At 43.4% G+C, this 26982-nt stretch overlaps 1 pseudogene; it reads right to left on the reverse strand.

The window, feature by feature from the left end:
* Positions 1–663: 663 nt before the first annotated feature.
* On the reverse strand, positions 664–19944 carry LOC102491806 (ribonuclease T2 pseudogene; annotated as a pseudogene).
* Between the last annotated feature and the right edge of the window lie 7038 nt (positions 19945–26982).

The following is a 26982-nucleotide window of genomic DNA, read 5'->3' on the forward strand; positions in this document are numbered from 1 at the left end:
CACCTTCGGTCAGAATAGTACTCCCAGTCTCCGGGGCTTGGGCCTCTCTCTATGCTGCCCCCACTTGAGACCATTTACTGTTGATGGGTAGAGACTGACAGGTGATGGAGGAGGAGGAAGGGGCCCGTTTACTTTACGAAGTGGTTTTTAACTCTTTGTCCAGCCCTCACCTCCTTTACGTGAGAGGCACAGTAACATGTCCTTACTTGCAGGAACCTTCCTTTTAGAGAGATGCACATGAACATTCTCTGGGAAGCACTTGAGAATTGCCTATTGTATTAACCAGAGTGGTGAAACAGAATCCATAGGATGTGTGTACACACACGTACGTGAGTATGCATGCACATACATGCACATGCACACACACAGCAGGCTAGGCTGGAGACCCAAGGAAGAGCTGCTATTGCAGGTTGGGCCTGGGGGTCGTCTGCTAGTACAATCCCTCTTTGGAGGAACTCAGTCATTTTCTCTTAAGGCCTTCTACTGATTGGACGAGGCCCACCACATTAGGGAGGGTAATCTGCTTTACTCAGACTGCTGACTACACCTTCTAATACCGTCTAAACAGCACCATCACAGTGACAGCTAGATTGCTGTTTCTTTTTCTTTTTCTTTCTTTCTTTCTTTCTTTTTTTTTTTTTTTTTTTAACGAATGTGTGATTTTTACTTTGGGGTGTTTTTTTTCACAAAGCAGTATGGGTTTATCTTGCTTTTGTCAGTGTCAGGCCCTCTTGGGCGGTGGTAAAACACTGGGCTGTCTTCACAGACCAGCTCCCGGCCCTGGGCTGCCACATCCGCCAGCCAGACCCCCTGCCCGGGTGCTCAGGCACTGGTCCTCCTTGGTGAGGCACAGCTCTAGCTGGCCGATGCTCTGGCGGAAGACACTGGATTTTCCTATCACTCCATACACTCTGGTAAGGGCGTCTTTAAAATCTAGAATATGGTCGTAGTTGATAGATGGTTTGCATCCAGACTTAAGGAGCTTACCGTTGAGGTCCAGCTGCTTGTCTAGGGCCAGACTCTTGCTGAAGCACTTGTGCTGGGAGTTGCGCGCGTCCACCTGGGCGGCGCAGGTGCCCTGCTTCTCCCACTCGTGCTCCAGAAGCGGCTGCGGTTAGGAGCGGAGGGGACGAGGACGGGCTACTGCGCCTTCACTTCCGGCAGAAGGTCCTTGATCTCGTCAAAGTAGAAGTGCTATGATCCATGGATTGTCCAGGAATCCGGAGGGTCTCTGCAGTCATTTTGAACTTCCTCGCACTCCGTTGCGGGCCAGTGCTGAAGCGTAATCAGTTTCTTCCACTCGTGGTTGCAGCTCCGAGACCGCCTGGGGCACCTACAGGATTGGAACAGTTCTGTGCAACAGCCACTGGCGAATTTGACGGCCCGGCCTAGCGCTGTCTTGAGGACGGCCTGAGTCGCCCGCCATCCCGGGGGAGGGGCCTTTCTGCTTTCTCTAGACGCGTTTCACCAGGTAACTGGTTCTATGGCCTAGGTTAGTTGACATGTAAAATTAATCATCTAAAAAGTTTGAGTACCACTGGCTTGAATGTTTTCTTAGACAACTGTATGCAAGATTAAAAATAGAAACACCTAAAACTTAATTTTTCCTAGGAACCACTTGAGGGCACTGTGAACTAGGGAAACAAAAGATGTGGCTGCTCTACTCCTTGCAGAATAACCTTGATTAGCAGGCAGGCAACCCTAGAGGTTGTTCCCCATTCAAGTCCCTAATTTGCAATGGAGAGAGTTACTTCAGTGGGCACCAGCTTACAGTACAAGGCTACAGAGTAATTTAGTAATAGAGGTTAGAGCAAGTGCTGAGGCCCTTTACTTTTCCCCTGTTTAAAAAATTTTGCTAAAGGATGTGTACTCTCACAGGACAGAGACAGAGACAGGGAGAGTGAGAAAGCACCCCTCCCCCTTGTGGAAATGGCCATGCTGCAATCCCTTCTCCTCCATTTCTCACTTCTTTTGCTATTGAGAGAGAGCATGGGTGCACATGCACCTGGTGTGTTTCTCAAGCCACCAGGTCTGGGATTTGAACCGCGTAGTTTGCCAGGTGGTATCCAGCTACCTTCACCACCACGCCAGGAGCTGGCCTGAAATGTGGCCTTTTGACTTTGTATTTCAAGCTCTTTTTATTATAGGGCAGTCTAATAATTTATATTAACAACTACTCTAAAGGAAATCATTTGAAATACGATGGGCTGTTTTGGTTCTTACGAATTCCATATGATGAAATGACACCTATACATTACACAGATTATAAGAGCGAAGTATCTAAGTAAGCGTTAAGTGTGAAAAATGAAATAATAAAATTTCCAGAGTACCAAAATACTATTGGTATTGACTCCTTGCTAGTTGTGGTGAACATTGTTTTGTTCATTATTTCATTTTGTAAAATACTGCCTTGTGGAGCCCAATGGTGGCAGAGCGCTAAAGTGTGAAGCTCTGTGAGGCTGCCCCCCTGAGAAGGTTCCTGGTTCAAGTCCAGAGACCTCCTTGAGTACACTGTGGACACATTTATCCATTATCTGGGGCTGACTGCAGGCTAGGGAGACCACCACAAGACCCTGGTGGGGGGGTGCTCTCTTTGTCTCTCTCTCTCTCTCTGTCTGTCTCTCTGTCTCTCTTGCTCATGGAATAAATAAAAAGAAACCCTCGAGTAACACAAAAGAGGCTTGTGGCACAAGAAGACACAGTATTCACAGATTCCCTTCTTTTTCATGAGATGTGTGTGTGTGTGTGTGTGTGTGTGTGTGCACATGCGTGCACATGCATGTGTGTGAATTGTCTGGTGGAGGGAGAAATTATGGGAAAGGGGGATGCCAAAAATTAAGAATATACGCAGCTTTGTTTTTCTTTTCTTTGAGTGGATTGACAAAGTGTGGCACATATACTCTATGGAATGCTACTCAGCCGTGAAAGCAGGAAGACCCTGGCTTTTGATAGAAAGTGGACACATACGCAGATTACTGCTGAGTGAAGCAAGCCAGGCTCTGTAAGCGAGATATTGTATGTCTGCACGTAATATCTAACGACTATCCGCACTCTGTGGCGGAAACTGAAACATGAGAGGATATAGAAGCATGGAAAATGGTTATGGATACTGGAGACAGTGTGGGAAGAGGGTGGGAAAAGGAGGAGAGTGTGAAGAAAAAAATCAAGGAGAAAGAGAGGTCCAGGACTCGAACCGCAGTCAACTACATGGGAATTCAGTGGCATAGCCATTACTAACTGCTGGTCCCTGTTTTGTTTCTTTTGTCCTTGCACTTTTACAGCCGATTCTTATTAACTGAATTAATTCTCTGCACTGTTGACTCCATTATTAGGTAGCTTGCTCAGGTCTAGTCTCTCCACCAGGGGGCGAGCAAAGACAGGCAGAATGAGTCCGGTATTATTTACCTCCCACACAAGGGCATGCTCTCCTCCTGCATTCACAATAATGAGAAGTTTTATGTGCGTGTTGTGTGCATGTGTGTAGAGATAGCTATTTGCTGTTTTTTAGACCACATACAATTGTTTTCCTCTTGGCTGCTTAAAAATCTCTTTACTATCGATTAGAACACAAGCAGTAGATTCGATGGAAATTCTTAATACTGTGGGCTTACTTAATATGGATATTTCAAACTTGCCACAGCTCCTTTTTGTTGCTGTGAGATTTGGTCCTGATTATTTTTATCTGACTGCAAAAACTGCTTAAGAATATGGTTAGTATTTTCTTGGAGATGTTGTATACTGTAGTGTAGACCTGTGGGAGAGAAATTTCAACATAACATTATTAACTAATCGGGACCCCCTGTAGCATGCTGGTTACTGCCCAAGTCCCTGGGCCCAGGCTGCTGATATATATATATATATATATTTTAAGTGAGGGTCGTTTAGAAGTTGTCTCACTCACTATTTCTGAACATTTAGAACAATTTTTTAGAATAGGTAAGTAGTTTAGAAAGTAGGAACAGGAAAAACAGACATCTAATTAAGACATTCCAAAACATATCCCAGATGAATACAGAGAACGACTCTATTTTAAGACTTTATTATTGGATAAACAATGAAAACAAATACAAAATTGACCTTGCATTAATTAAGACATTGGGATGGAATAGCTGTGTACTATACTTGGAGCAGGAATTTTCTTTTCCCATGGAGTCATACAGCTTTAAAGAGTCATTTAGATGGAGGAAAATGGACTGGCATTAGGAACACTAGTGTAGCTTTCCGCAGGAGCTGTGGTCTTCCTGTGTGTGGCTTATGTAATTAATTTCCTCATATAATCCCTGTACGAAAAGTCAGATGGATAATGAAGCCACTTGATCCTTTCATGCCTATTACAACATATATTCATTAAAATATAACACACAGGTAATTCCCCATTTCCCTAGTAGTTCTTACTGCCTTTATTCATTTGAGTATTTAAGAAGCCCGCTCATTATGGGCTGCCCCGGGCATTCTACAAAGTTCAGTCTTTGTAGGAAGGTATGAGAACTGCTTTTGTCCATGGCGCCTAGCCTGTATCACTTTACTGGTTCCATACAACATGACTGAACTTATTTTTCAGATGTTTTGAGTGGAGCGTAGAAGACTATTGCTTTACTAAAAAAGCAAACATGAAAACTCCAAGCCTTCCAGTCAAGTCCTATCAGTTTCTCTTTAATTACCTCCTGAAGTACCTGTTAATGACTCATTAGTTATAAAAATAAATTATTGGTACTCTGCAACCCTGTTTGTAGTTTCTTTAAAGTTTTTGAGTTGGCTGCCACCAGGAAGATGAGTGTGTGGCATGAATACAGGAATGTGACTCAAATTGCTTTGTAATTTTATATATTTAATAAAGCATACAACAGCGTTATGTGCAAATGAGGTTAAGCTGAGGTGGAAGAAAGTGCTTTAGGACAAAAATCACATTTTTTTTTTTTTTTGAGAGAGATTTTTTCTGTAGGGTGGATGTGCTTTCTGGAGAGACAGAGAGAGAGAAATCACCCCCAGGAGGGATGACCACACCATAATCCCTTCTTCTCCATTCTCCCCTTGGGATGTTGGGCACACATACACACGCACCTGGCTTGAGTTTCAAGATGCTGGGTCCAGGATTTGAACCGTGGTCAACCACATGGGAGTCCAGGGCCTTAACCTGTTGGCCCCCCAAAATCACTTTTTTTTTTTTTTAAGGTTTTTGCCATATGGCATGTGTGCTGGCCAGAGAAGCAGAGAGAGGACAAGTGAGAAGTCATCCCCCATGCAGGATGGCCGTGCTGCAATCCTTTCTCCCCTGTTTTCCTCCTGGGATTTTGAGCATGCATACACATGTTTCCAGTGTGATTTTCTTTTCTTTTCCTTTTTTCTTTTTTTTGGACAGGTTTTTGCTACAGGGCGTGTGTGCTCACCAGAAAGACAGAGAGACAGAAAGCGAAAAATCACCCCTCAGGAGGGATGGCCACGCTGCAATCCCTTCTCCTCCATTCTCCTCTGGGGATCTTGGGCACGCATGCACACGCGTCCAGCGTGAGTTTAAGCCACCGGGTTTGGGACTTGAACCGCGGTCGATTACATGGGAGTTCAGTTACATAGCCATTATGCTAACTGCTGGTCCCTCCAGTGTGATTTCCAAGCTGCCATGTCCAGGGCTTGAGCTGCTGTCGGCCATGGAAGTCCAGCACCTTAACTACCACGCCATCTGCTGGCTCCCAGAAATTACAGTCTTAAAGCATAGAGTCTTGTCGTACATTCTGTTGCATGCTGATTGATTTTCAGTCCTGTTTTGTGTGGCTTTAGAGGCATCATGGCTCTTTCCATTTATGGCTTTGGAAACTTGCTTGAGGTTGCAGTCTTTCTCTAAAATAGGTTGCAGTAAATTTCAAATGTCTTTTTTTAAGAAGAAAACTCTTTTTTAGATAAAATTGCACATAGTGTCCCAATACAAATACACTTTTCAGAAAGTTTATGGAAAATGCCTTTTATCAAAAAATCTATGTGTGGCTTTCAAAATTTTTTTATTCTCAAATAAATTCATAAGTAAGAGAGAGGAGAGATGGAGACAGAGATAGTCTCTAAACAGGGTTTCCATGTCATGACCCACCCTAGCTTTCAGCCAGCTCTGGATCAGGGGCAAACATGTGTCCAGCATACTTAGGGAGGTCTCTGGACTTGAACTAGGAAGTCTCCCACGTGGGATTGTTTTGCAGAGCATTGTGTCTTATTGCAGTGCCACTGCCTGGCCCCCATTTTCGTATTTATGCAATTATATATTTCCATTCACTTTTTTTTCTCTTCTTTTTTTTTTTTTTTTGGGAGAGGTTTTTGCTATACAGTGCATGTGCTCACCAGAAAGAGAGAGACAGAGAGACACATCTGCTGGCTCCCACAATCCCTTCTCCTCCATTCTCCTCTTGGGATCTTGGGCACACATGCACACATGCCCAGCATGAGTTTAAGCTACCGGGTCCCAGACTCGAACCGCGGTCGACTACATGGGAGTCCAGCAACATAGCCATTACGCTAACTGCTGGTCCCTCCATTCACTTTTTAGACTTAGTCACATGTATGTATGGAAACATTTATGTACCTTCATAGGAATGGAACTTTCCATCGGAATAGCTGACCTTGTCTATAAAGGGCCAGACAGGAAATATTTCCAGCCCAGGGACCATGTGGTGTCTGTCTCTGCTTGACTCTGCTGCCATGGCAGGAAAGCGGCCGTAACTGACGTAGAGGTGAATGCACTCAGGTATGCTCCAGGAAAACTAAGGATACCGATATTTGAGTCTTGTATATGGCTTAGATTTTTAAAAAAGTTATTTAAAAATTGACAGGAATTCTCAGCTCCTGGGCCATAGAGTGGTGAGCTGGATATGGTCTGTGGGTTTAGTTCATTGACTCTTACGTTAGTGTTTGGCCATACTTTCGGGGGGGGGGACAGAGAGATAGGTTTAGCTAAAGTTCAAATTAAGGAATAAAGGCATTTGTATTTTATTTCAACTTCTCTGACCACCTCTTTCCATTTTTTTTTTTTTTTTAAGGTTTTGCCATAGACTATAAGTGCTTGCCAGAGGGAGACTGAGAGGAAAGTGAGCTATCAGTCACCTTCTGGGGGGATGGCCATGCCACAGCCCCTTCTTCTCCATTCTCCTCTTGGGATTTGGGGCACAATTTTCAAGATTCCAGGTCTGAGTCTCCAACCATGGCCAACCATGTGGGAATCTAGTGCCTTAACCACCACACCACCTATTGCTCCTCTCCCCGTTTTTGAAAGTTTCTTTCTTCCAGGAGCAAAGTAAAGAGAGAGAGAGAGAGAAAGAGAGAGAGAGAGAGAGCCAGAGAGAGCATCCCCAAGAGCATCTTGATGCTGTGATCTACCCCCAACCTCTGCCAGCTCTGGATTATGGTCATGCATGTGCCCCCATACTCAGGGAGGTCTCTGGACTTGAACTTAGAACCTTTTCACATGGGTCAGTCCCACAGAGCCTTGCCTTCCCACTGCACCGCTGGCCGGCCCAACTTCTTTCTTGTTTTGAAACCTTTCTGAGACTGCGGTATGCCTCTGCTTTGTATCTGAGAGGCTGCTGATTCCTGATACAAATGTTCCCTGAGTACATTGGGCCAGGAAGCAGTTAAATATATACTGGGACCATAAGCCATTGACCTGGGTTAAAATCTGGCTGGCCTCTGGCACGTAAAATTAAAAAGCTATTATTTTAGATTTAACATGTGATTTGTTCCCAGTGTCTTAGGTTTCCTTCCTAGTAGACATTTTCTAAGGAACAGATGCCTAAACCTGGACCCCAGTAGTGTCTGCCTCGCTCTTTGAGGTCTCTCCCCAGCCCCACGCAGTCCTGTCACAACAAGAGTACATGGGTTAAAAAAGTGTAAGAAGAAGAGCTATAATTAACAGCAAGGGCCCAAGAAATAAACACAGGAATAAATGCTGAAATCGTGTCCTTTGGAGGAGCTATTTTGGGCCCCTCATCCTTTGCCCTCATCTGTTCTTTTCCATTCCTGGAATTCTCTGCCCTGGTTTTAGAGTGTTAGGGAGTAGGCAAAGGCTTAGAGAGGGTGGTCGATACATTTTCCGGCTTCCTTCATTTCTTCGCTTTCCTCACCCTCCTCCTTTACTTTTACGGACTGCCTTTGTAGAAGAGGATTCTGGGAGCATGCCAGACAGGGAGCACAGCCTGCTTGGTGACATCAAGGCAGGACAGCTCCCGAGTGAGGCCTGGAGTTGGTGTCTCTACCAGTGAGTCTGGCCAGGTGGGACTGTGGAGGGCTAAGAAGGTGGGATGAGAGGAGAGTGGTGGTCAGAGGCCTTGGGCTTAAACATGGAAGGGACAGACGCTTGGCAGCCGCTGTAGACTCTTCAATATGGGAGTAACATGAGAAGGTAGATCATTCAAGGAAGTATATTCTGATTGCTTTTCACAGGTGGATTACAAAAGAAAGAGGCAGAAAAATTAGGAAGCCATTTTTCTGACCCAGATCTGCATTAGGAAGGTGGCTTTGGGTCTCTCTTCCTCTTCCTATAAAGACACGAATTCTATCACGGGGACTCTGCCCTCATGACCTCATCTAAACCTAACGAATTCCCAAAGGCCCTCCTCCAAACACCATCACACAGGGGATCAGAGTTTCAGCGTAAGAATTCTAAGGGACAGGGAGGGGATGCACACATTCCGCCATGACACTCTCCAATTTATTTCTGTTTTTATAAGAACAATTGAAATGAATAGACTTGGGGGGTTGTTGGATTCCTGCATTTGCTCTTTCCAAGACCCCACATCGTTAGTCAACAAAAAGTCAAAACAGGGACCAGCAGTTGGCATAATGGCTATGTCGCTGGACTCCCAGGTGGTGAACCACAGTTCGAGTCCTGGACCCAGTGCTTTAAACTCAAGTCCGGTGCGTGTGTGTGTGCGTGCCCAAGATCCCCAGAGGAAAATGGAGGAGAAGGGATTGTGGTGTGGCCATACCCGAGGGGTGATTTGTCGCTTTCTGTCTTTCTGTCTGTCTCTGTTTTTCTGATGAGCGCATGCGCCCTATGGCAAAAACCTCTCAAAAAATAGCGGAATGCGCCCAATGGAAAAAACCACACAAAAAAAAAAAAAAAAAAAAAAAAAAGCCAAAACGTAATTTATCACTCCGCTAGCTGAGCAGCAGGTTTGAAAGACTGGAAGGGGAGTTGAAGATTGGAGCCAGGAAAAGCGCTCCCCAATTCATACACAGGCTGAAATGTGCTTCCCTCAGTAAGTACCCGGGCACGGTTGTACATTCTGACTTGGCATCTGTTCCTTCCCCTAGTGCAATGCCGTGTTCCCACAAATGGGAATGACCCTGGGCAGTGAGATAGTGGGTGTGTGTGTGTGTGTGTGTGTGTGTGTGTCACTTGCACTTGTGTGTTTCATAATTTGCTATGTTATTTGCCCTTCGTAGCCACCCTGTCAGATAAGTAGGCCAGTGTTGTTTGGTGTGAGCCCATTTAGAGGTCAAGGCCAGAGTGTGGGGCGTTGGAAAGACTTGGCCAGGATCACTTCACACGTTAGCCACAAAGCTGAGCTGGAGCCCAGGCCCACGGCTGGAGGCCGTAACTGTCACAGTCTGTTGCTTCCTAGACTCTGTGGATGGTTCAAGAGCACTTGTCTACAGCTTATCTTAGAGACTGGATAAGAGTTTCCTATTTTGGCTTCCCACATCCTGCCATCAGTCATATTTGACCTCTTTGCTGTTTCTCAATTTAAATGTTTTGGAGATTGGGGAGGGGAAGTAAATCTTTTCCCCTCATTCTAGGAAAGTACCAATTTTTCTGTTGTTGTTTCATTTTGTGTTTAAAGCTAGGGTCTTGCTAGATTTCCCAGGCTGGCCTCGAACTTGCAATCTTCCTGCCGCAGGCCCTGAGTAGCTAGAATTATAGGCATGTGCCACCATGCCCAGCCAGGGGATGTGTCCTTTTCTGTTGCAATCATTTAAGGCTAAATTATGTATGAACTTAGGGATAAGTTTATATTGGTTAGGAAATTAAAATGGATTCTTCATGCTCTGGCCAAATATGTATGTCTAGAATGTCAGTTTTGCTTTCTTGAAATGCTGTTTCAGGCTGAAACCTGTGTGGGAGCATGGAAAATATAGTGATTGATAGAAAAGCAATTAAACATCCCCCCAAAATAACCAAAACAAACAAACAAACAAATAAAAAACCAAAAAAAACAAAAACAGCAATAAATTACTAAATCATTTTCTTTATTTTTCCCTTTCAATTTGCTATAGAGTGGATGTGCTTGCCAGGGAGAAAGAGAGAGAATCCCCCGATGGCTGCATCACAATCCCTTCTCTTCCACCTCTCCCTCCTCTCAGGATTTTGGCATGCATGCCCATACACCTGGCGCTTTTCTCAAGCCATAGGGGCCAAGACTTGAGCCACATAATTGCTATATGGGATCCAGCAGCTGTAACCACCAGGCCACCAACTGGCCGTTTTCTTTTCTTTCTTTCTTTTTTTTTTTTTGGAGAGGTTTTTGCTATAGGGCGTGTGCGCTCGCCAGAAAGACAGAGAGAGAGACAGAGAGACAGAAAGTGAGAAATCACCCCCTGGGGGGATGGCCACGCTGCAATCCCTTCTCCATTCTCCTCTCGGGATCTTGGGCACGCACGTACACGCGCCCAGCATGAGTTTTAAGTCATCAGGTCTAGGACTCGAACCGTGGTTGACTACATGGGAGTTCAGCAACATAGCCGTTATGCTAATTGCTGGCCCCATTGGCCGTTTTCTAATGACAGTAAATTCAGGATATGTGTTCAGTTCACTCTTAGAATAGCATCTCAAGAATATCTTCTCAGGTATGAAATAAAGTTATTTTTCTAGGCTATAGGAGAGTGTTTGGAATTTCAGAATTACACTCACAGAACTACTTCCTTTGGGTTGAATATTTATATCTCAAGACTTGGAATATGAGAGTCCGACCCTTGGGATGGCCAGCTGGTTTCTGTAGCTTATTTTGTTTGTGGGGAAAGAGAGAGGGCAACGCTGAGCTTCTTGCTTTCATGAGCTGAGAAGCTGGACCGGGGATGGCCTTCCATTTTCATGGAGGTTCTAAAGGGTGGACGTGGTCTGTTGAAAATTCCTACAGGGAGGGACCCGTGGATCAGGTCTTCTCCTACGTCTTAAGGTTCAGTCTCAGCCCCATCACTTCTGGTTGTTTATCCTCTGTACTGGTCACTGTCATGTGTGTAACAAGAACGACACTCTAACAAGGGTGAGGATAAAGGAGTTTACACGTTTCCTAGCATGGTCCCTGGCCCAGAGCAGGTATTTAATTAAAGCAGTTCACAGTCTGCTTCCTTCCCAAGATCATCCTTGTGTATTCAGGAGTAAGTGACCCTTGAGGACAAAGGAGACCAATGTACTGGCCCAGCTCTGACCATGTGAGCCAGGCGTGAGGGGACAGTGATCCTAGGGGGTTGTGTTCTTACTCGCCCTTCTGAGGAGGGGCTGGGTTTGTGCCATGATGGGATGAAGACCCTTAGCAGAAGGTCAGGAAACCAGCCACAGAAGTGCCTGCCTGCTCGTGAATCTGGGCTCCTCCACCCTCCATTGTGAAAAGCCAGCGTGGAAATATCTCCCAGTTGTGAACTTCGATAGTTGTATCAGTGTACAGATTTGGAATGTGTTTGTCGTTCTCGACTACGCCTGCTTATTTAAGTCTGTCCTCTTTGCCTGTCAGCTCTGTGAAGATAAGAGCCATTGAACCTCACAGATGTAAATCCAGAGCTTATAGATTAGGACCAAAGATGACTGAATAAAGGAAATAAGGCCCCCTCCCAACTCAGAATATAATATGGGCTCCATTAATTGAGTAAATATATTTTCTTACTTTTTAATTGTAAGTGCTCAATGATTTTCACACACACATACACACACACACACACGCCCATGTAATAATCACCCAAATCAAGGTACAGAGATAATGAAAATTCCTGGCACCATATAGGTTTATTTTTAGAAGAGGTTTCTATAATATGTATTCTGATTTTTATATAAGATTGATATATTCAGCTGTGTCTTCTAGAACACTTGCCATGTACTTTCCTAGGGGATACCTACTAGAAGTTTGACACATTCTGCACTCAAAGAGCCTCCTTACTTCATTTATAAGAAGGACTAAATATGGGGAACCAGCAGTTAGCGTAATGGCTATGTCACTGGACTCCCATGTAGTCCACCGCGGTTCGCATCCTGGACCCAGTGGCTTAAAACCCACACCGGGCGTGTGTGCGTGTGTGCCCAAGATCCCGAGAGGAGAATGGAGGAGAAGGGATTGTGGCATGGCCATCCCCCCTGGGGGGTGATTTCTCGCTTTCTGTCTCTATGTCTCTCTCTGTCTGTCTGGTGAGCACACACGCCCTATGGCGAAAACCTCTCAAAAAAAAAAAAAGGACTAAATATGAAACCATCTAGTAACTAATTGTTTACTAAAATAGCACTACAGACTGATGGTTTCTAGATTTTGTTTTTATTTTTATTATTACTTTTTTTAGCACCAGAATCTTTCTTTCAAATGAAAATTTAACTGGAGTCTAATATAGAAAACTAACGAGAAAAGCAGCGTTCTTGCTGCAGCTAGAGAAGGCTCCCTCCCTGCCCAGGTGGGACACGGGAATCCACTGGGAAGGTTTTACATGGGTCAGGGGAAGGAGAGATCATTGCGGGTGGAGCAGCAGAGAAAGCTCCTGCATCATGAGAGACTGGAGGTAGATGGGATATACCCCAAGGATGGGGAAGATGTGTGAAGTTACAGACAGGAGGGACCTGGCCCTATCGTCTGGGGTGGCAACATGAACAGAGGTTTGCTGTTGAGAGGGGGGCTGGGGTCTGTTTTAGGGATAAGGCTGTGGTGTCCTGGGAGTCTGAGAGGTCCTGCAGGAGGTGAGAGGCAGTGGTTAGTAAGGATGGATGAGCCCACCTGGGAGACGTGGTGCACAAGTGTGAAGGGTCTCCAGGAAGAGAGTTATTCCTCACCCACTGTCACGCTAGATTTCCTCCTGTATTTCATTTAGATTTTACTCCAGGGCCAGGCAGTGGCACAGGGGTAAATCACTATGCTCTGTGAGGCTGACCACATAGGAAGGTTCCCAGTTCAAGTCCACAGATCCCTCAGAGTACGCTGAGCATATGCTTGCCCATGATTAAGGGCTGGCTGTGGGCCCAAGGGTGAACTGTGGCGTTGACCCCTGTTGGGGTTGCTCTCTCTCTGTCTTTCTTGCTCATGGAAGAAAGAAATGAATACACTTTTATTAATTCTTTTTTAAAACTCCAACAAAGAGACGTCTGCTCTTTTTCCTTAAATGACCAGATCAATCCTAGAAAATAAGGGAAAGGAGAGATGAGTTAGTGACATCTGAGGACCGCCAACGTCAAGGGGCACAGGATCTCTAATGCAAAGTGATGCTATTTCCTAGAGCCATTTGAAATTTTCAGGACTCTGTTCAGATGTCTTAAGAATGTTCAAAATGGGAGTTACAAAGAACAAGTACAATGACTAAAAAGAAAGGCATAGGTGCATTTAGATTTATAGACTCTAATGGTAGCGTGAGTCCTGAGAGGTCTCCTAATTATAAATAGGAAGGACTATTAAAAGGCTCAGATACACCAAGTTGATTTCTTCCAAGGCAAAGAGCACTGTCTTTCACCTCTTGGAGAGACATCTCCTCTCATGGGTTAATAGGTTGTCATTAGGTGTACATTAAGTGACAATTTATTGAATGGATCCTCCTACCTAAGAGAGGTGTGCTTTGAAACAACTCCTACATGTCAGCAAAGTGCGCTGTCTTACACTGATTAAAATCATGCTCCACCTGGCTCTCCAAAAGAGCTTTAGAGAGTTAAGAGATTCAACTTCAGAAAGTTATTATGAAAAATAATTTTTTTATTGTTTCCTGTAAAATTGGTAACATTCCTATGTATAGTTATTTCTCTACTAAATTGAATCTTTCTGTGATTCAGTCCTACAAAGTCAACAAATATGTGGATATTTTAACATTTATTGAATGCCAACTGTATACCAGGTGGTACATTGTGAATCGAAGATACAACAGTGAAGGAATTGCTGAAGCTTCTGCCCGTATGGACCTTTTGCTATTATGTAGTAATTCCAGGGTTCTCCCACAGGCTCACTGACAAGGTTAGAGCTTCAGACAGGATGACAACTCATGGGGCTGAAGTTTGGGTGCACTTTCAAGTGCATATAATCTGGTGAAGGTAAAGATTTCAAGAGGGGCCAGCCCTGTAGTGCAGTGACTAAGCACTGTGCATTGGAAGCTGGTTCCCACACGGCTGAGCACAGTTCGAATACTGGGCTGTGGAGCTTGAAAAACACACTGGGTACGTGTGAGTGGTGCCCCAAATCCTGATGGTAAGGAGAGTTGGAGGAGAAGGGATTGTGGCATGGCCATGCTTTCTCTCTCTCTCTCTCTCTGTCTCTCTCTGTCTCTCATGAGTGTATATGTACTCTGGCTTAAAAAAAAAAAAGAAAAATTTGTGTTTTTTGTTTTGTTTTGTTTTGTTTTATTAGGTTTTTGCTATAAGATATATGAGAGAGGGAAAGCAAGAAATCCCCTCCACACACACACATACACCTCTGCCATAGGATAATGGCCTCACTGCAATCCCTTCTCCATTTTCTTCTTGGGATTTTGGGTATGCGCACATACGTAACTGGCATGATTTCCAAGCCACTGAGTCTGGTACTCCAACTGCAGTTGACCATATGGGAGGCCAGCACCATAACCACCACGCCACCTGCTGCCTCTCTTTCTAAAATCTCTCTTTCTAAAAAGAAAGATTTTTAAGAAAAAGATATGAAAGTGAATTATGATTCAACATATCAATACTCATTGAGGCCCACTGTTTAGTAGTATTGAAGAACTCTCACTCCATCTTAATATTTAAGGCAAATTCCTCCTGAAGTATTAGCAGATATTTATAAATATTTCATTTCATGTAGAAAATAATCAACTTGACAGCCAAAGGGCAGAGCCAGATATATAAATTGACAAAGAATACCACTGTTCGTGCTACAGGAATGTGTAATTTATAGGCTAGGACAGTCTTTTGGTGGCTTTCAGATTTTAAAAAATGTATCTATGAACACTTTGGCCATTTCTTTTGTTAAGCTATTAAAGATATAACCCAAACATTAGACTGTAAGTGACACCTGGAAATATTACAGGGGATTAACGTGTGGTCCAGTGACCAAGTATTCTTAGTCTCCTGATTTCTTGAGGCTAGTGAGGGAGCAGAGACATATAAGCAAATGAGAAGAAAGATATTTAGTGACTGGTGCCTAAAAATCAATCATGATAAAGTAATTAGTGCACATGTTTCTCTTATACTTATAGAAAGAAAATGCTGCTTTGAGAAGGTTAATTAAGTATTTATTTTAAGAATTAATTAATTCATTAATTTGTTTGTTTATTTTTAATTTGTCCAGAGAGAGGGAAGAAAGAAAGTAAGAAAGCAAGCTGCCAGGTTCAGCCATGTGGGAGTCTGGCGCCTTCACCACCACACCACCTGCTGGCCCCCATATATATATTTTAAAGACAAGCTCATCCCTTCTGCTTCAGTTTCCCAAGGAGCTGGGACTACAGGCTTTTTAGGGTTGGTCAGGAGTTGAACTCGGGCCTTTCATGTGGCTAAAGCCTGTAGATGGGCCAGCCACTGTAATATTTTTCTTAAATACATAAGCACTAATTTTAAAAGAAAAAAAGATGAATTATCTCATGCCTTCTTGACATTATACTTAAGACTCAAAGAATTCTTGATTGTTTCTAAACTCGACGCTAAAGCATTCTTCTGTTCCAAATTTAAAAATTCAGAACATGATTTGTCAGTTATTTTCACACTTCTTAAATTTAAATTTTAGTGACAATTTAGAGAAAAACAGTGAAAACAAACTGTAAGAACTGTTTATAATGTTAGCAGGAGAAAGAACATTTTCCTAATGGTCCCACAAATAATATTATTTGTATTCAGAATTGACAACAGACTGTACTAATTTGAATGCTTCCATATTTTTGTTCTCTTTAGTTTTAGCAAGAAAAAAATTCCAGATTTCCTTTTTGTCTTTGAGTTTTAATTATTATAAAGGTAATAACATGGGAGAACATTTCAAAAGGAAAAGAAACACTTATTCTTAATTCCATAATCTGTTTGTTCTATATGCCTTTCTTCATATACCCATGCATTTTTGATCATTGTAATCACACTTGGCCCATAGTTCTGTGTTTTTACTCAGTTTAAATTTTGTTTTAAAATTACTTTATTTGACTTTATTTATTAGTATTATTATTTGTTTTACTTTGACCAGAGAAAGACAGAGAGACAGAGAGAGAGAAATGAGAAGGCAAGCTCCCAGGTTCAAGACTCAAACCATTCAGCCATGTGGGAGTTCAGCATCTTTAATCACCACACCACCTGCTGGCCCCCTATATAAGTATTAAAGTTCTTAATTATATTTACTGCTTTAATCTTATCTATACTTAGTGTTTTCATACCCAATTTCAATGTCTAATTTAGAAAGATTTTTTTTTAAAGGTTTTTGCCTATGAGCACATTGGCAAAGAGAGAGAGAAAAATAGTGAAAGGGAAAGTGAGAAATCATCCCCCAGGGCAGATGGCCATGCTGCAATCCCTTCTCCTCCATTCTCTTTCTGGGATTTTGGGTACACACAACCAAGCGCTTGGTGTGATTTTTCAAGCTGCCAGTCCAGGACTTGAACCATAGTTGGCTATATGAGAGTCCAGTGCTTTAACCACTATGCCACCTACTGACCCCAAAAGTGTATTTTTAAAAAATCATTATTTAATTTGGTGAATTCTTATATGATGGCATTCTAGGAAATAAATCTCTAAAAAAAAAAATACTGTCACAAGTGGTTATTAGGAGAGCAGCAACTTTTTTTCTCTGACTTTTTTTTTATGTTAAGAGTTTTTTTTTTTTTTACCTTAGGGTGCATTTGCTCACCAGAGAGAGAGACAGAGACAGTGAGAGAGAAAGTGAGAAATCACCCCGTGGGGGGATGGCTATGCTGCAATCCCTTCTCCTCCGTTCTCCTCCTGGGATCTTGGGCACTTGCACACACATGTCTGGTGTGATATTCAAGCCACCAGGTCCGGGGCTCGAAACACAGTTGGCCATGTGGGAGTCCACTGATGTAATCACTACGCCTTCCACTGGCCCTTCTCTGGCTTTGAACACTGTCTCAGAGTGTTCCCATGGTCTAGTGGGCTAGAAATGTCTTCAGGAAAGCAACAGTTGATTCTCTAGAACAAACCTGTGAACTCATTTCCCTCTTCAGGCTGCCTGACATTTTTAAGTGAGTAAAAGCATATGAGCAGTCAGTTTATTTTACTGTGAAATCAGCACTTCTACTCACGCAATCATTTTGTGTTAAACAACTTTTTTTTGGCCTTTAAGTAGAAACTGGGCTTAGTTTGGCTATGCCAGGTGCAGGTCCTTTCGTTCTTTCACTTTTGACAATTTGGCTTTTACTTTTGTGAAGGATAGCCCTGAAGTCAGAGACTTTTACTCAAGGCATACCAAAAGAGCCATGTTAGTAGTAAAATAAGCCATTGCTTGTGTTAAAACTCAAGGTGAGTCATATAATTGTATCCATGAATTTATTTTCCCTTGAGGTCAGATGTGGTGCAGCAGTAAAACACGAAGCTCTGAAATGGTTCTGGGTTCACGTCTGGAGACCGCCCAGAGCATGCTGGGTATGTGTGTACCTGTGTTCCAGGGCTGGCTTAAGCTGGGAGTGAATCATGGTGCTGGAACCTTCTTGCACATGCAGTCCCTCTCTCTGGGTGTCTCATTCATGGAAGAAATATATAAACAAACTTGAAAAAATTCTTGTATTGCTTACCTATGATTAAAAAAAATTGTAACTAGGATGCTAAGATTATTCATGAAAATGCCCGTAAATGGCTTTAAATGATTCAACTTAGTATCACAGTTAGCATGTCCATTTATTTCAAAAACCTGTATTGAGATCTCACTCACTGTGCGCTGAGTATTTTGTTAGACTTACAGAGGTGACTAAAGTGTACCAGCCCCCAGGCCGAAATGCTGCTTCCCGCGTGCGCAGGGCTCTACAGATGACAGGGAACATCAAGTTCTTACAAGAATCTCATGAAGCAGATGTTGCTTTCGTTTTAATTATGATGAAACGGAAACGCAGGACACATAACAGTCGATGGAAGGCTGTCTCTAATACAGTTCCTTAGATTACCTATCATGACCTTTTCGAGTCCTAGACATGTCTTTCTAATAGTTTAACAGAGATAAGAAATGACCACCATAGCTAAGTACAAAATAGACAGCAATCCATACAGCCAGAGAAGTGCGGTCTCAAGTGGTAGAGGAATCCGGAAGAGGAGACAGGGCTCCTGGGTGAAGGATGGATAAAGGAATGTCACTGGGACAAGGAAGGATGACTGCATTCACAGAGCAGGGGGGTCACTCTATACGAGCTAGAAAAGCTTAAGTAAAACTTTAGCTAGGTGGGGACCAGCAGTTAGTGTAATGGCTATGTCGCTGGACTCCCATGTACTTGACCGCGGCTCAAGTCCTGGACCCGGTGGCTTAAAACTCACGCCAGGTGCATGTGCGTGCGTGCCCAAGATCCCAAGAGGAGAATGGAGGAGAAGGGATTGTGGCGTGGCCATCCCCCCTGGGGGATGATTTCTCACTTTCTGTCTCTCTGTCTGTCTCTGTCTGTCTGGTGAGTGCACGCACCCTATAGCAAAAACCTCTCCCAAAAAAACTTTACCCAGGTGGAATATGTAAGGGGAGATGGGAATAGGAATGGTGGTCATGGTTACTTTTATCTTGAGTATAGAATATGCCACATGAAAGTTATAGAGATGAGGCCAAAAAGAAGGGGGAAAAAAAAAAACCCACCACATCTTCCAGGCCATTCAATTTGAAAATCTTGCTGAGAAATGGAGAATCATTTGAGGTTGCTAAGTAGAAGTGTGATTAATTTAGAAGCAGTTTTTAAACACCAGAGTTGCAAACTCGAATGCCTGCGAAGCTCAGAAACATAACCGACAGAATGGAGAGGCTATGGCCAAAAAGAGATCTTTTCTAAAGGACTGTGGCTTTTTTTTTTGGATAGGTTTTATGCTATAGGGCGCGTGCATTCACCAGAAAGGCAGAGAGAGACAGAGAGATAGGAAGTGAGAAATCACCCCCAGGGGGGATGGCTGTGCCGCAATCCCTTCTCCTTCATTCTCTTGGGATCTTGGGCACGCACACACACGCCAGGTGTGAGTTTAAGCTGCGGGGTCCGGGACCCGGACTGCGGTCGACTATGTGGGAGTCCAGCAACATAGCCATTATGCCAACTGCTGGTCCCATAAAGGACCATGCCTTTTCAGGGCTTTGGGACTGCAGCCTCTCATCCTGCTGCAGATTTACTGTGCTCCTGTGCACGCGTGCTTTAATGTCATAAATACATCTTTATTCAGTGTGTGCCCGTCGATATGGATGTGTGACTATTATGTAGTTTTGTTTTTAGTTTTGTTTTTTTTTTCCCTATAGAATGAGTGCACTTGCTGGAGAGAGACAGAGAGTGTGAAAGTGAGAAATCATTCCCCAGGGGGCAGTGGGGGGATGGCCATACTGCAGTCCCTTCCTCTCTGTTCTCCTCTCAGGATTTTGGGCACACATGTACAAGCACCCAGCATGATTTTCAAGTTTGTCGAGACTGGCACTCAAACTGCAGTCCACCATGTGGGAATCACCACCTTAACCTCTCCACTGCCTGCTGGCCCTTGTCTTATAAATCATATAGATGTATTGATAATAGCTAAATAAACCTTACCAGAGCCATGGGGATGGACAGGCAAGGGCTAGAGAAGAAGCCCAAGGATGCTGTTAGGAACTCGGATAATGTCATCTAGGTGAGGCATCTAGACTAGGTACCTCAGTATCCCCCATTTCCTATTGTCATTCAGTATCGCTCCTCTCCAGTCCACTTTATACCAACGTAGTACGGTAGAATTTTGCTGCCCCATCTTTCTCTTTCACTGTCATTGCACTCGTAGATCCTCAGCTTTTGCCTCTTGATTTCAGCATGGCTGTTACAGCTCCACGTATCTCCTCTGCATTCAAGACAGATAATTTGGGCTTTTCCTGGTGACTTTTAGAAACGTTAGAACAGAGGGACCAGCAGTTAGGGTATGTTGCTGGGCTCCCATGTAGTTGACCGCGGTTTGTGTCCTGGACCCGGTGGCTTAAACTCACGCCGGGCGCCTGTGCGTGCATACCCAAGATCCCGAGGGAATGGAGGAGAAGGGATTGTGGTATGGCCATCCCTCCTGGGGGTGATTTCTCGCTTTCTGTCTCTCTGTCTCTGTCTTTCTGGAGAGTGCACGCGCCCTATAGTGAAAACCTCTCCAAAAATAAAAAAAAAAAAGAAATGTTAGAATGAACAAAAACCATCTCCAGAACACTTTTTATATTTTATTAGCCATAAATAGGTCACATGCTCACTCTTATATTAATCACTGGCCAAAAGAAGAGATTACCATGACAAGTTTATGATTCTGCCCTCAGGGCTCGGCAAGGGCCTCCAAGAGATCAAAGGATCAGGATTGCGCAAGTCAGGGAGAAGGAATAAGGGTAAGTAAGTATTAGGCAGGCGATGGACATGGCTGCCATAGGCAGGAGGGATGCAGGTGAGGGTGAGAGGCAGCTGATCCAAAGGGTTGCAGCAGTTTCTTTGTCTTTTTTTTTTTTTTTCTTTTGAAGTTTTTGCCGTAGAGCGCATGTGCTTGCTGGAGAGAGGCAGAGAGGGAAAGTGAGAAATCAAATCACCCCCCTCCCCAGAGGATTGGCCACAATGCAACCCCTTCTCATCCATTCTCCTGGGATTTTGGGCACACATGCACATGCACCCAGCATGAGTTTTAAGTTGTCAGGTCTAGGACTTAAACCACAGTTGGCCATGTGGGAGTCCAGTGCCTTAACCAGGATGCCACCTGTGGCCCTGGTTTCTTTGTCTTAATCGTATTGAAATTGGAGCAGCCCCGTCATCTTTATTGAAGAAGAAGGGCGATAAAAATGGGAATCAGAAATCCAAAATGTCCAAATCATCGTGTAACAGGGGTAAAGCCAGAAGCGTCAACTTGGAGCCAAAGTAAACTGAAGCCTATGGTGTGTCTGGAGCTGGAACAGGAGCCCTGAGCCCATGTCAGGGCCCAGATGGAGGAAGTAGAATTCTGCTCGGTGCCTGCTTTCTCGCTCTGGTTTTCGCCCAGTGGAAGTTTTGGTTGCATTTAGAGCTGGCAAGAAGTTTCTGGCAGGTGTGGCAATCTCCAAAACCTTAAACAACTGGTTCGCTCTGGGTACAAACAGCATTGCAGGGGCTGGCAGGTTCCAAGCATTGAACTGGAGCTGGGAGAATGGCATTGCAGGGCAAAGTCGGAAAACTGGCAAGAGTCCCACACCTAAGGAGGAGCCGTATTTGCTGGGCAGTTACCACAATAGCTTGAGAACAGGAATCAGAGGTGAAGCCCTGCTTTTTTGTGGGCTGGAGGCAGGCTGGGGTATAGGGCACTAGGTGCTCTTTGACTAATCTGGGACTTCAGGAAGGGGCCAGCAGCCAGTGCTACCTGATGCCAGACCCTAGTGTGAAGCTGGCTCAGATTAAAAGCCTCCTGCTTCAGGATGGGATTGATCCTGAGAACCAAAGATTAGACTGTCCTGCTCCAGATGGATCAGGTGTTCCCTGTTAGGAAGGGAGAAGAGGGGCTGAGGCATCATTGAGGATCGATACAAGAAGTACTTGGGAGATAATATTTATAGGACTGGCAAGACTGTCTTAATCATATCAAAATTGGAGCAGCTGTCATCTTTATTGGGGAAGGAAGGAGATAGAAATACAGAATGTCCAGACGGTCATGTCATGGGGTAAGGCAGAAGTGTCACCCGGAGCCAAAGTAGACTAAAGCCCGTGTGCATCTGGAGCTGGAACAGGAGCCCTGAGCCCATGTCAGGGCCCAGATGGAGCAAGGAGAATCCTGCTTAGTGCCTGGCTTCTGGCTCTGGTTTTTGCCTGTCATATTTATTGAAAATGATATAGTTTGGAGATTGAGCTTGGGTGGTTGACCTTATCAAAAATATGGAATAGAAAAGCAGCAATAATTTTTGAAGCTAAAATGCCTTGAGTCTAAGCTGTTGATGGGACCCAGGTAGAGATGTTAGTAATTGATGGTGTGAGATTGGGACTTGGGAAAGAGAACACTACTCAAAGTAAAGACTGGAATCTTCACGCCCGGATAACGATGGGGTGAGACGGCACGGGCGGAGGGCATTGACAAGGAGCTCAGCACGTCCTTTCCATTTATGTGTCGAAGGAGATGCCGTTCCCCCAAGTGGCTGTATTTGTTTCCAGTTCATTTTATTCCCCTTGAATCATTTTCCCAGATCCCTTGATTCTTCTTTCCTATTTTTAACTAAATACACCCAGTGTCCCCCAAATATCTATATTTTCTTTTCTTTTTTTTTTTTTAGAGGCTTTTGCTATAGGGCGCGTGCACTTGCCAAAGAGACAGAGAGAGACAGAGAGATAGAAAGCGAGAAATCCCCCCCCCCAGGGGGATGGCCATGCCGCAATCCCTTCTCCACCATTCTCCCCTTGGGATCTCGGGCATGCACGCACACGCGCCCGGTGTGAGTTTAAGCCACTGGGTCTGGGATGCGAACCGCGGTTGGCTACGTGTGAGAGCAGCGACATAGCCATCACACTAACTGCTGGTCCCAATATCTCTATTTTCTAATACCTAAAAGTGTACTCGGAGGACACATACACAACGTGAAGAATACCATCTCCTCCACTCCCCAAGACAAGGCTGTGCCTTTATGATCCCCACTTATGGTCATTATGGGTAATCCGCCAGGATGACAGGACTTGAGAAAGCTCTTGGAGGGCCGGCTGATGCTGTGGAGGTTAAGGAGTCTGAATCCCATATGGCCAACTGTGTGGGTTTATTACTGGACCCTGTGGCTTGAGAAACACACCAGGCACATGTGCGTGCATGCCCAAATCCCCAGAGCAGGGAGAAATGTAGAAGATGAGATTGCTTTGTAACCATGCCTGGTGAAGGTGCTTTCTCCTCTCCCTCTCTCTCTGGTGAGTGCATGTGCCCTCCAGCAAGTAAAAAAAAAAGAAAAGAAGTTCTTGGAAAAATACAATTAAAATATGAATTCACTTTGGTGGAAAAAGATTTTTATATCCGTAATATTGATTTCCCATGAACTTTTAAATGATTCCTCATAGTTCTTACTGATTTTTTGGTAAGACTTATTTTAAGAAAAAAAATTGAAAGAAGAATATGCTGCTGCCTCCTCCTCCATTCTTTAATCATGTAGCAAATGGGAGAAAGGGAGACGCTGTCTTATCATACATCAAAATGACTAAATTGAACAACCCAGCCACACCCTGTACCTTGAAAGGAGCATTCCTTTAAGCCATTCTTTAAGCATTCTCTTTTCTGTATTAAGTTAGAAGTGGAACTTTTAAGATTTATATTAATAAGAAAAAAGTTTTTTTTTTTTGAGAGGTTTTTGATATAGGGTGTGTGTGCTCACCAAAAAGACAGAGAGAGACAGAGAGACAGAAAGCGAGAAATCACGCCCCAGGGTGGATGGTCACACCGCATTCCCTTCTCCTCCATTCTCTTCTCGGGATCTTAGGCAGGCACGCACGCACACGCGCCCGGCATGAGTTTTAAGTCACTGGGTCCGGGACGCAACTACATGGAGTCCAGCGACATAGCCATTATGCTAACTGCTGGTCCCAGGAAAAGGAACTTCTATGTAATAGACAGGTGGCGTAGTGAGAAAGGTGCTGGACTACCACATGGCTGACCGTGGTTCAAGTCATGGAGCTGGCAGTTTGCTTTCTGTCTTTCTCTCTCACTTTCTTTCTCTGGTGAGCACTCATGCCCTATAGAATTTTATAATAATAATAAATAAAATTTTAAAAATCTCTATAATAAAATTAATGGATTCACAAGTTGGTGTCAGAGTGCCTAAGTGTAAGTAACAGATAGAAGAAAGCTGTAAATTCTTATCTGTTAAAATGGCTAGGTTGTTATTTGAACCTGAACTTTGGGAGTTTGGGGCCAACCATTTTTCAACCATAGGTGGCAAATGTTAAAAAAAACCCACAAAACTTTCTAGAACTGAGGTCAAAGCTATAGATGATGTATCTAAGTAATTTATTGATGACACTGTGACACTTTTGAGAGTGAAAGACAGCATTAGGGATAATTACACACTGGAACCGTTTTGGACAAAATGAACCTTCTGCTCACCTGGTTCTAGACCTCAGTAGGGGGTCCACAGTTCACATAATTCAAGGTGAGGTGAAATGAAGCAAGGTATTTCCCCTTTGTTCTAGCATCTAAGTCGAAGGACTCTGTTGTTACATAAAATACAGGTGGTTCAAGATCCTGGAAGTGCCAGAACACAGTTGTCTCTGTTGTTAGGCGTTTCCGGTTGCTTTTCAAGTCCAGGTGACAATGTTGGGAGACTGTGCTGAGTGGATTCAGGGCCCAGCCCTGCAGGTCCTTAATGACTTCAGTGTGGGTTTTTAATCTCCTGCCCAAGTGTTATCTTACTTGCCCAGACAAGTCCTTCACCACTACAGGAGAGTGTGGGAAAATTAACACAGCCAGAGCAACCAGGGAAGAGGAAAAAAAAAAAATGTCTGAAGGTCGAAATGTATTGCATTGGGATTTATTTTAATACAGTCTGGAAAAGTACAACTTTAAATCTCTGGGCTGCTTTCGGAGAGCCCACACCTTTCCTTGGAGGGAAAAAGAAAAAAAAAAAGAGGATTGAAAAATATACAGAGCACAGCTATCTTTAATGTTGGAGTTAGCTATCAGGAAACCCGAAATGCGGAATGTAATAAAATGTTGACAGCAGTTTCACTTAACATGCGGTAACTCTGGACTAGAACGACATCTTTGGCACCAAAGGAAATCAAGAGAATAAAAAGCCGCAGTCGTCAGGATTTGAAGTAAGCCACAGATTATTACCATCTGTACATTTTACAGACCCCTCGCAAAAACCAGAAACCAGGACCCAGACTGCAGAGTAAGTATATTGAACTCTGGGGTGTGTTGTTAAATGGAAGAAACTCAGAAATTGGTCTGAATTTTTAAATATCATACTTCATAAAACCTGACAATTTATTATTATTATTATTTTTTTTTTCTGGCGACAGTGGCACTAATAGTTCATTTGTCTGAAAGCTGGAACTTCTGCAGGAGTTGTGTGCCCCTTGTGGGAGATATCACTGCTGTAAACCTTTACTATTCCGGCCCTTGATACTTTCATGATTTCTCTGCAAATGTAGAATTATTTGTAAATTGCTCTCCAATTTCAGATTGTTCTAAAATGTGTTTTGGCGTTCTTTCCAGAAACTTGTCGAAAGGTCATCATGAAACACGTGTAAGTGTTTTTGAGTAATGAATTATTTTTTTTTATCATGGTTATAGATCTTGGGGTTTAATATTTATTATTCAAGAGAAAGTGCTTTCTGATGAGCCTGCATTAAATAGCATTAGATGCATTTTTTGCCCGTGTTTGATTATTTGACATTATAACTTGAGCCCATAGTTGATTCCTTCCAGTCGAAACTCGTAGATAGAGACTAAACAAAAACTATAAAAGTTGCAGATCATATGTCAGGTGCATGCATGCATGTGTATGTCTTATTCAGGGCTTATATTTGTTCAGAAATATTAGATCTGAACTTATAAACCCTAGCCCTTGAAAAACTAGATTCATAGGAATCAGGACCAGGACAGTGAGTTTATTATTTTTCATAAAAAAATGGATGCAGATTTCAAAATAAATCAGATGTGTACATAAAAATAGAGTTGTATCTTACGTCAATGGCAACATTAGGTAAATCATTCAAGATCTCATTGAGAAATAGAAATTTTCTTATAAATGAGTTGGATATAGAGCCCTGAAAATAAAATTTAATGGAGTCATTTTAACTTGAAAACAGCAATTAATGGCAGGTTGTGGACGTCAACCAATTAATTGTCATAGTGCTTTTTTATCCAACACATATGGAAGACTGTTTATAAACGGGATCTTTTTTTATGGTTTATTTGAATTTAGTATAATACTTGGCAATTCTTGTCTAATGTGGCGACATTAAAATCTTAATAAGAAAAAAGTTTTTTTTTTTTGAGAGGTTTTTGATATAGGGTGTGTGTGCTCACCAAAAAGACAGAGAGAGACAGAGAGACAGAAAGCGAGAAATCACGCCCCAGGGTGGATGGTCACACCGCATTCCCTTCTCCTCCATTCTCTTCTCGGGATCTTAGGCAGGCACGCACGCACACGCGCCCGGCATGAGTTTTAAGTCACTGGGTCCGGGACGCAACTACATGGAGTCCAGCGACATAGCCATTATGCTAACTGCTGGTCCCAGGAAAAGGAACTTCTATGTAATAGACAGGTGGCGTAGTGAGAAAGGTGCTGGACTACCACATGGCTGACCGTGGTTCAAGTCATGGAGCTGGCAGTTTGCTTTCTGTCTTTCTCTCTCACTTTCTTTCTCTGGTGAGCACTCATGCCCTATAGAATTTTATAATAATAATAAATAAAATTTTAAAAATCTCTATAATAAAATTAATGGATTCACAAGTTGGTGTCAGAGTGCCTAAGTGTAAGTAACAGATAGAAGAAAGCTGTAAATTCTTATCTGTTAAAATGGCTAGGTTGTTATTTGAACCTGAACTTTGGGAGTTTGGGGCCAACCATTTTTCAACCATAGGTGGCAAATGTTAAAAAAAACCCACAAAACTTTCTAGAACTGAGGTCAAAGCTATAGATGATGTATCTAAGTAATTTATTGATGACACTGTGACACTTTTGAGAGTGAAAGACAGCATTAGGGATAATT

This window comes from Tupaia chinensis, unplaced genomic scaffold, assembly GCF_000334495.1.
Source record: "Tupaia chinensis unplaced genomic scaffold, TupChi_1.0 Scaffold000685_1, whole genome shotgun sequence".
NCBI classification, from domain to species: domain Eukaryota; kingdom Metazoa; phylum Chordata; class Mammalia; order Scandentia; family Tupaiidae; genus Tupaia; species Tupaia belangeri.